Source organism: Lepidochelys olivacea, assembly GCF_965140295.1.
Source record: "Lepidochelys olivacea isolate rLepOli2 genome assembly, chromosome: 7".
Taxonomy (NCBI): domain Eukaryota; kingdom Metazoa; phylum Chordata; order Testudines; family Cheloniidae; genus Lepidochelys; species Lepidochelys olivacea.
The window spans coordinates 60,913,470-60,924,604 of NC_140417.1; positions in this window are offsets into that span (position 1 = coordinate 60,913,470).

Below are 11,135 nucleotides of genomic sequence, written 5' to 3' on the forward strand. Positions count from 1 at the left end.
GGAGACAGATGGGGCGCAATGCTGAAGGAGAAAAGTAAGTTCTCTACCTGGGAGTGGGTGAGGGGAGGGAACAGGAGGGCTTAGTGGGACTCTGACTTCCACCCTAGGGGTAGTTGGGCTGTGGGGACTTAGGGAGCCTGGCTGCAGACTAGGGCTCCAGCCATGGGGCTTCAGACTCCAACTCCTGGCTACACGACAGCAGGCTCCAATCCCTGGGTCTGGCCACATGGTGCGGACCCCCAATCTGGCTAGCAGCAGCTGGCCCCAGGTGCTGACCCCTGTCCGTGTGCTCTGACCCTCAGTCTTAGTCACTGAACCCGGGTGCCAGCCCCAGGCGCCAACCCTGAGCTCCAGCAGCTGCCAGCCCTGGGTGCAGATATCCGGCACTGGTCTTCGGCTCCAGCAGGTGCTGGCTCTGTATGCCGTCCCCTAGCCCTGACCATGCGGCGGCAGGCGCAGACCCCAAGCCCCACCTACTGGTGGCAGTCAAACCCCGGCCCCGTGCTCCGACCCCCAGCCCTGGGTGCTGACCCCAGGCACTGCTCCTGGATATCGACCCTGGGTTCTAGCAGGTGCTGGCCATGGGCACCGATCCCCAGGTGTCAGCCCTAGGTGCAGATCTCCAGCCCAGGTCACGCAGCAGCAGGCACCAACCCCAGGCTCCAGCAGGTGCTCGCCCTAGATGCCAATCTCCAGTCCCAGTCACGCAGCAGCTGGCTCCGGGGAGTGCAGGCCCAGGACACTGACTCCTAGCCCCTGGCTGTGCAGCAGCAGGCGCGGATCCCAAACACCGACCTCTGGCTCCCGTCCCACAGCAGCAGGTGCCAGCTCTGGGTACCAACCCCCAGCTGCATGGCACTGGGTGCCAATCCCCAGCCCTGGCCACGCAACTGTGGGCACCGACCCTGGATTCTAGTGGGCGCTGGCCTAAGGCACCAACCGCTAGCTCCAGGTGCCAACCCACACTTCTGACCACACGGCAGCAGGGCCACCCATCCATTGCCCCTAGCCCCTGCTGCCTCACCCTTCCATCCAGGTCTTAACTTGCCAGGACTTGCTGTGAAAAAAGTGATATTAACAAACATACAAATGTCACTTTTCACAGCATTATTTTTATTGAGTCTGCAAAAAAAAAAAAAAAACCCTACATAAAAGAAATTACAATGATCTGGATGCATATTTGTTTTGCCTAAAGCTAAATATGTATTTTAGGAAAGTGTTGATGCAGTCATCAACTCTTGCTAGTGGCCACACTTTGAGACCACCAAAAAATTTGTTGTGAGAACCCCTGCCTTTCAGTGACAGAGTCAAAGAGCTCCATCTATTTTGCTTAGCAAAGAGAAAGTTAAGGGATGACTTGAGTACTGTACAGTCAATAAGTATCTACATGGGGAACAAACAGATAATAATGGGATTGTCAATCTAGCAGAAAGAGGTGTAGCACCATCCAATAGCTGGAGGTTGAAGCTAGACAAATTCAGACTAGAAATACGGTGTACATTTTTAGTGGTGAGAAAAATTAACCATCGGAATACAGTTTACCAAGGGTTGTGGTAGATTCTCCACCATTGACAGTTTTTAAATCAATTAATGTGAGGCTGTTCTCTGGTCTGTGTTACACAGGAGGTCAAACTAGATGATCACAGTGGATTCCTGCTGGCTTTGGAATCTGTGAATAGTGTGGGAGGGGGATGGGAGCAGAGATTATGTATGTATTTTGTGTATATATTTATATGCACATTTGAAAAATTGGGGCAATTTTGTTTAAAACTCCTATATTTTGTTTGTCCTTCTACTGCCTCTACAAACACATTCACAGATGCTAACACTAGGCAAACGGCCCCCAATCTCTACTGCAGCTGTACTGCTGGAGTCATTCATTCTGCCCAATAGGCCCCACTTGTGGGCACTTGCCTTAAAGGAGAGCTCAGTACCACAGTAATGGCCACACAGACAAGGAAACAGTTTGCTTAGACTGTAAATTCTAGGGGAGAAAAGTAATTCTAGGGGAGAAAAGATAGCAATCTGTCAAGGCGACTCCTTGTGACAGGAGCATTCTACTCACCGCCAGATAGCACCTCCTCCCCACTGTTCAGGGGATTAACTTCACAAGGTCACAGCCCCTTCCCACAGGAACATGCCATTTCTCCATCTCAGTCCGCAGGCCCTCTCTCACTCCATGAGCTGCTGCTGCTTCTTCATGACTCGGCCCCAACCCCTTCCAGGGTCACTATGTACATTTTCCCCTTCCAGGGTATCAAAGTCTTTCTTCAGCAGTCTCAGGCAGTCTTCCCTTCCACTGCCTCAGGGGCTGGCAGGGGAATCACCCAACTTCTCCTCCAGGTTCCAGCTCAGGGAATCAGCAGTCAAGGTCTGTTCACTCCTGGACCTCACTGCCTTCCCCGAGCCCTTCCTACCTGTCTGGCTTCCTCCCCACTTGGGTTTGCAAGCCCCACACCTCCCTCCTCCAAGTGACTGTAGGCTACCTACTGTAGCCTCCAAACACACACCTCCCCTCCCCTAGGCACTGACTGCAGCCTCTTTCTGCTCTGAACTCCTGGCCTACGTGCAGGCCCCTTCACAGGTGAGTTTCCTCCCTCCACACAGCTTATATCTCCCTCATTTGCTACTTACTTGGCTGATTGGGCCCACTTGACCTAATTCAGCCCTCTCAGAACCAGCCTGGGGAGTACCCCCCATCACAAAGTCCTGAGGGACAGCATGCGTGCACTGCACAGACAGCCTCTCTGCAGCCTACGAGTACAGGGGGCAATCCACTCCTCTAATGCTTGGGGGAAGCAAACTGGTCTGGCAGGGGTGGTTTCTCCTCTTTCAGTTGCTCTGTGCCTGTGTTGGAGATAATTCCCCTCCAGAGACTAACAGCAAACCGTGACCTGCTCACCCAGTTACCTGAGGTGAATGGCACCCCCGCAAAGGGAGGCAGCTTTGCTCTACCCCCTAGAGCGTGGAGGAGCACATGGCTATTTGGGCTGGGGCTCGTTACAAAGGAGCTGGCCCATCAAGCAATCTGGGCTGACTCCACTGGACTCCAGAGTGCAAGAGGTGAGTCTCAACCCAGCCAGCTGCCCCCTAGGCTGGAGAATGGGATGCTGAGCTGGTACCTGCCAACAAACAGGCCTTCCCTGAAGGAATGAAGGGCGGGTTTGAAAGTGAATGAGTCTATTTGTGCACTCAGGTTCACACATTCAAATCCCCCTCCCCCCACACACACTCCAGAGCGCAGGTTGGGGGCAGCATGGCCCTGAGGGGTAATAAGTTCAGGGCCAATGCGCCGGTGAAGGTGGCCAGACTCAGACTGGCTGGGCTGGCCTGGCAGAGATGTGCTATCAGACAAGGTGAGGCTCCTCACCTGGAGATGAAGGCTCCTTTCAAAGTGGGCCAAAGTGCTGTTGCTTTCAATCACCTTCTCCCTATTCTCCCCAACTCCAGATCTAAAAGGGTCCTCTGAGTATCCGGGAACCTCAGATCCTAAGCTCTTTGTTTGCAGGGCCTGACACAAAGGGGCCCTGAGCCATGACTGGCACTCCTAGGCTCTAAGACTGTACAACTCAAATAATAATACCCACAAACAGCTCTGCAGACAGGCTGCCCTGTGGCAATTGTCATGGAGTCACAGGGTCTGGACTATGCCCCAGCCTGTAAGCAGTCCCTTAGAGGGCTGGGACCCAATGACTCACCCAGTGCCACAGGGGCAGAGCTGTGGTCTCCATGACTCTGAGACTGGGCCGTTGGCACCAGAGATCCCTGTCTCTCTCTGGGGATCCCTGCAGCAAATCCAGCCAAACCAGAGTCCTGTGGGAGGCATGTGCTTGGCCCTTGGGCGCAGTGCTCTCAGGGATTAGGGACAGATACAGGCAGCCTTTGCAAAACAAGGGAACTGTCTACCAGTCACCTGGCTACAGAAGCTGAACGTCCCTTGGAGAGCACACAGACTACCCTATAGTCTGTCCGTCCTAGGCAAGCCAGTGCCATGAGAGCCAGTCAAGGTGGGATGGACTCCATCCCTGGCTCTCCCCAGCTCCGTTTGATTGTCTCCCCACCTCCAGGCTCCTGAGTCTCTCCAGAAAGCCCCTTAATTCCAGCCACCTGACACCTTGTTCTATAGCTCAGTCCCCAAGTCCCTGCCAGGGTTTCCTGCTCTTCGATGGGGGCTGTTCACTCCTTGGGGGCATCTCTGTGTCTGGCTGGACTCTCCATTGATGTGGGCCAGTTTAAGCCAGTTTAATAATGATCCTATTGGTGCCCCCCAGACAGAGAGGTGACCCCCACCCCCTGCCTCCCAGACAGTTCCAGGAACAGTGTTAACCCTTTTGCACCCACTGGGTAGCAATGCACCCTACAGAAGGAAATGCTGAGGATTCATAAAAATATGACAGAAAATTCCCACTTCGTCACAGAGGCCAGTTACTGTACTGGGTTACCTGTAGCTGACTGGGATCCTCCACAGGTCCCCCCCACTGCATCTTTCCACTCCCCTCCTAAACCTGGCTTTTCAGCACAGCTTCAGAGCACACAGCACTTGCCCTGCCTGAGAGAGCCTGAGTGGAAAGCATGTGTAGTGGGGAGTTTGGGAGGTGGGTCTGGAAGAGAGGGATTTTACCCCAGGGGCGGTGGGGAGCTGGGGTCGGGGGAGCAGCGGAGGCACAGCTGGAAGGTTTTCTCCTCCCTTCCTCAGAGTCTGGCTTGCAGGCAATGGGTGGGGAGGGTTGCTATTTTGCAGTGGGGAGTATCAGGGACCCCCCCGCATGCACTGAGCTGTCCCCTCCATATCAGTTGCTAGCAGCAAGGTGTGGGTGTGCTGCAGGGGTGACGGATTCTGCCTAAAAGTGGGGGGCCACGAGGCCCTGCCCCCTACATGGCCCTGCCCCTCCTCTTTCCCCAAGGCCCCACACCCCGATCAAGCCAGAGCCAGGGTGGAGGGGCCTGACAGCAGGCCCTGGCCCATGTCCCCGCCCTCCAGGCTCCCCACCCAGGGCAGGTGGACAGTCAGTGGCTCCCCACAGTTACCCATGCAGCTCTTTCCCATATGTAAGGGAACTGTTGTCCCCTTACTGACATTCAACGGAGGTGTTTTGGTTGACTAGCTCCCAGTACTAAAACGGGAAGGGTCGATGGGAAATCAGGACCTTGAGACTGATAGCCCCCAAGAACAATGGGGAGAGGCCAATGACCTGCCAGCGTGTCAGGCTAAGCAGGGAGTCAGGAGGCCAGGGGGGTCCTGTCCTCCATGTGAGCTGCAATTGCCTGGGTCAGACAGAGTGGGGCAGAGCTAAGGAGAAAGCAGGGACCCAAGCTGAGCTGGGGAGCAGAGCCATGCCAACCAGAGGGGCCAGAAAAGCAGCCCAGGAAGCAGGTCGGTGCTGGGAGCAGAGTCACAGAAGCAGCCGACAGAGCAGACCTGTCCTGGGAGGAGAGCTGCAGCAACCAGAGCCAGAGACACAGCCCAGGGAGAGCAGACCTGTGCTGGGAAGGGCTGCAGCCACAGAGCCAGAGGGGCCAGAGAAGCAGCCCAGGGGGCTGGAGGCAGAGCAGTAGCATCAGTGCTGAGGCAGAGCAGAGCAGAGCTGGAGCTGGGGCTGGAGCAGTCTGGAGCTGGGTGGGGTGAGCAACTGGGGCCAGCCTAGGGGGGACCCTGGGCAAAGGGCCCAGCGCAGAAAGACACCCCCAGACAAGGGTCCTTGCAGGCCAGACTGGGAGGGGGATCTTAACCTGACGGGGGGCTGACACTGGGAAGAAGGGTCCCACCACCCAAAGCCCGGAAGTGTGTGGCCACCACCAGAGCAAGTGTCCAACCCACAGCATCCCGGCAGCACAGCCAGGGCCTAAGATGGAGGCCTGGGACCTATAAGGAACAGACTGTGAACTGCCCTGGCATTCCAGAGACACTGTTTGTGATGTTCCCTGCCACAGAGCGGGGTGATGTGTTTTCCTTTAACCTTTCCCATTTTTCCTTATTCTTTTATGTATGTAATGATCAGTGGGTCAGGGAAGTGTCCAGTGCAGAGAGAGCACCCCGGAGTGGGGACACCCTAGCCCCTGTCCTAGGTGACCACAGCAGGGTTGGGGGTCGAGCCCCCCAGGAATCCTGGGCCCAGCCTTGTTGGGGTTACGAGGACTCTGCCAGACAGGAGAGTGGAAGGGGAGTCCTCGAGCGCAGGGAGGCCACTGGGTAAAGGAAGTGGGAGCGAGGACTCAGATCCTTCTGCTAGCCCATTTCACTGGGGTAGTGCAGAAGCCAGGAAAGTTCCCCACAAGAGCAGGACCATACTCCCGCTTACACATACCCAGCTCCATCTTGCGGCCTACTGGCGGGGCCAAAGAGCTAGGACGGGCCGTGGTAAGAGCTACGCGGGCAGCTGTGGGGAGCCATGGACCCTCCACCTTCCCTGGACAGGAAGCCCAGGGGGCAGGGACACGGGCTGAGAGCTGCTCTGGGTCCCTCCACCCCCACCCCAGGAAGGTGGAGGGTCCATGGCTCCCTACAGCTGTCCAGGCTCCCCAAGCTGGGGTCTGCTTCTGGCCTGGCCGGGAGGCAGGGCCTTGTGGGGAAGAGGAGGGGAAGGAGGCCAGGTTCATGGTAAAAAGTGGAACCGCCATGGCCCCTGGGCCCTGCCTGTTTTAGCACCCCTGGTATGCTGTTTTGTAGTGGTGGGTCAGAGAATCCTCCTCCCCAGGACACTGACCTGACCCCTTCCCATCGCCACTTGGTCAGCCGTTTTGGCAACTGGGGGCTCTCCTGCCAAACCCAGGGTTCCCCTGCCCCATTCCCTCCAAACTTGGTGTCTCCCCACACTCCTCAACTCCCCCCCCCCCCACCAACGTGGCTTCCCCACTCCTTCCAAAACACCCTTAACTCTTCATACAACACAGTCCACCCCACCGTCTCCACCTCCCCATGAGCCATCTGTCATCATTGTCCTCCATTTTGGACCAAACTAGTCTCGGTGTCACCCCCTCTCCCCCAGAGCCAGTCTGGGGCTCTCTGGGGCTGAATCCCTGCTCTGACTGGGGTAACAGGTTCAGTCTCCTCTCTCTGTTCCCCTCCCCAGCGGGAGGGAGTGCTCTTCTGTCTGCTTGCAGGAGAACTGGACCATGCAGGCTGAGGTGGTGCTGTCACAGTCCCAGGGCTGAGCGGAATGTGCCATGCCTGCCACCAGTGATGGGCAACACCAAGAGACCTCAGCCACCCCCCCACACTTGTGCCCCTGGGGGCAGAGGCCAAGGGGACCTTGCATATGGGGGAGGCGGTCATGGAGCTTTGGCTCGATCTGGGGGGTGAGATCAGGGCTTTTGCCCCTGGCTCTGCAAGGGAAGGGGTGCTGGGCATCAGTGGGATGCACTGCCTTTGGGGAACAGGGGTGGCACCTGCCCTTAGGCCACAGCACAGAAGGGCCAGGGTTGGGAGAAGAATGGAAAGATGCACCCCCTGAGTACTGGCCCCCAGGCCTCCCAAATAGAGAAGTCAAGCTATGCCTATGGTTGCACTGTGATTGTCATGAGATGGAAATTACATTCTGACCAGTATGGTGAGAGCAGGGTCCCCAAGACCCTTAGAGAAAGAGGGGAAGGGAGCCGGGAGCTGTAGTTTCATCACAGTCTCGCTCTCCCTTGTTTACAGTACTCTTTTTCAAATGGTTTTTGTTCCCACTGCTTGCTGCAGCTGGCCATACAGAGCAAATAGGCTTCATTTCTCCCTGTCTAAAAGCAAGCTTTTAAAAATGAAATTTGAAGCTACTAGCCAAGGTTAATGATCAGACATTTTATCTTGGCCCAGTATATGTAACTAACAAATGATCAAACACACAAACTTTTGAGCAATTCACAGTCCAATAGCTCTGAATATTAAAAATGCCTTGAAAGTACAAGTATTCTACAGCTTGGTCTGAGGCCAGCCCAGCTTCCTTTCTGTCTTATTACATTGAGTGTGTCTTTGTTTCACAATGTCAAATCTAACTAGATTTATTTCAGTTCAATTCAATGTAAAAAGAAGCTACCCTAAGGTGTGTCAATCACGCATTCTAAGATTATAAACCCTTCATTCATCGTCCTTCCTTTTGAAAATATCATTGCATCATTGCCATATGAACGGATAGCAACAGGGTGAAACAGAATGAAAGATGCTACCAGTTTAAACTGGCAGACAAAGAGACTGAGGCTGCTAAAGACACTGCACCATAATATAATGGTGTGTTGTAAACAGTATTGCCGTGTGACATAAGCACTAGACACAAGAATGCGGGCAAACTGAAAAAAAGTCCAGGCACATAGAGACCAGAACCAACCTGAAAACAGATGGTGTGTCCTGCTGTAGGCAACAGGAAAGGAGAAGTCCTTCCAGTCCACACATGCAAAGCACTAAGCATCCGTAGTGGCATAAACACAATCACAAAACGAGGACGACAAAATTTACCGAGAAGACAAATGCCCAGTTGTATTTGATTCTAGTGCTTTGTCAGGAAAGCATTCAGTTCAATGTTAGGTACAGTGGCTAGAAAGTCATTCTGCACTATTTTTTCCATGAATTCAGGCCTTGTGCATAGTAACATGGATATAACATGCATACAGATGAAAACCCAGCATTTATAGGAAGGTATTTCATGGTGATTTTTCTGCTTGTCAGTTTATTTATCCACTGCACTTTGTTAGAGAAAAACAATTCACAAATTCCAGGGTATTCAAGTTTATATGTCTGTCCTCCTTGCCCCTGTGAGTGTGTGTGTGTATATATATATATATACTGCACATATTTAAATTAACATGGCAATAAAGAATCTATCCCTGCAATGACACTATATTCATTAAAAATTTCTTCGCCCTAAAGCACACTGAAGTTTACTACTCCTAAAACAGATTATCATAATCTCCACTTTTAAAGAAACAATGTTAACACAATTATCTACAATCACTTTAGTCCCTCTTTATAACCTTAGAGGAGTTCTTACAATATGGCATGAGAGCCCCAGGGAATTTGCCTGTGTTGTGGGCTTTTCAGCTAGTGCTTCTATATTTGCACTGGGGAGAACTTTGTTTTAATTGAATTTCCTTAGCATTGCCGAGCAATTGCAATAAACTGAAAACAAATCTGTATTTAATTAAATGAACAGTTTTTTTCAAAATAACAGAAATATTTTGTAGGCTTCCTGAACATGAAGCCATGATTCTTACCTACACCTTGACCTTATTTCTGTAACTAGATAACATGGCTCAATGGATGTTCATATTCCTAACCTTCCTTCCTTCTCACCATGAGCCATCCATTGTCCTTAAATGGTCCAAATTGCTCAAAATGATGTTAGTGTTGCATTTATATATATATATACACATACTAGCTGGATTGTCCTGTGCTCTGATCATTAGATCCAACTGCTTACATGCAAAACCAAAATAAAGCTCATTTGAAAACTCCCTCCCCTCCCGAATAATTTGTAATATTGTGTGCCAACTGTGAACAGATACAGTACATGCAAACAGATAGCAGAGCAGTTAATAATGTACGTGTTAAAAGTGTCAAGCCAGTGAACTTTTTGTCTAAGAATAAAACCTTGTCCCAGTTGCTGTTTGCTCGTTAAGGCTCAGCAACATATCACTGCATTTCTTACCTGTCCGACAGCAGTCCTGCTAAACCATATTGCGTAGTGTCGGGAGTTTAGAGGGACTGAATGCATAGGGAACAATTCCAAATGTACAGGGAGTCTGTGCGTCTCTTTGGGAAGTTCTTGGTGTCCTTGGAGTTGAAGTCTGCTGTCTGAAGAGGAGATAGGCAGAGATATAAGAACACAGACTGCTGCAAGGGGCCTAATCCCGTTGTCCTTGGCCAGGCCAGACTCCCATGGAAGTGTCCACAGGTTGCAGGGCTGGCCCAGAATAGGGACTAATGTACCTTTGCGGTCTTTCTCAGCAGCTTCAGAGGCAATCTCCTCCAGACACTGGCTCTGCCTGTGCAGCTCGCCGTCTGGTCTGTGCATCCCTTCAGCTCACAAATGCCTGATCTTGCAGGCTGTGCTGAGTGTTTCCCAGAGTTTGCCCGAACAAGGACGCTGCAATTTTCTCAATACAAAGGTGCTGGCAATTTCTAGACAGGGATTTTCCCCCCACAGCCAACTCTGGGTTTGAAAGCCAACATTTTGTTTTCTGTGTAATGTCCATCCCAGGATTCCTGAAGGCCTCCGGAGTCCTGTTTCTCCATCCGGAGTGTTTGTTGGACCCTGAGTCATTTCTGATCTGCAGCACATGGGGATGCAGTCCGTGCTTGCTGTCCCAGGAGTTACAGCAGTGTCAAACATTGTCAAAGATGTAGTTAGTCTAATCTTATTTATAACATTAGTGGGGTTGACCAGCAATCAGATAATGCATAGGCTGTTTCTGTAAAGATGAGGGTCCCCATGGCACAACAAAGGTAGATCAGACTTTATTCCTTTGTAGATGTTTGTTTACATATGGACATTAAGTGGAATAAAATTTTACAACTCCTGAGACCTTTTTTGATCAAAATCAGAATATCTGGAGATCCTGATATTCATTTATTTTTACAGATACCAAATAGATTTTCAAGCACATCGTGTGCTCCTAGGTGAGCACAAAATCACACAGAACACATGTTTATTTAATTCTAGAGAGAGGTATGTGCATTGTCCTGGAGCTGGTGGACTGCCGGTTCTACAGTATCACAGACCCACTCCTCCTTGGGACGTGCAGATTCCCATTAACTCTTGCTAAACTATTTGACCAAATGGAATTGTTTATATGGGTATATGAGCAGGCAGAGCCGTGTGTGCAGCTGTTCAAAGTGAACATAGCCCACTTTGTATTAGGCAACCACTTAAAGGAGAGATTGAAGAATATTTTCTTATTTAGAAAACATTACGGACCAGAGTGGTAAACCAGGATTTTTCTCTCAAATCAATATGCTGTTACTTCCTGAGTTGTGTCACTTCAGTGAATAAATTCTGACACATGCTAAATTAAAAAAATACAAACAAACATAAATCCACCTTCAGATTAATGGATTGAAACATACGGTAGCACATTTGGAATTTTTTCAGCTGTACCATTTACAATATCAAATGTTCTGGAATAAATACAACAAACATTCAATCTAAAAGCTCTTGTAAATC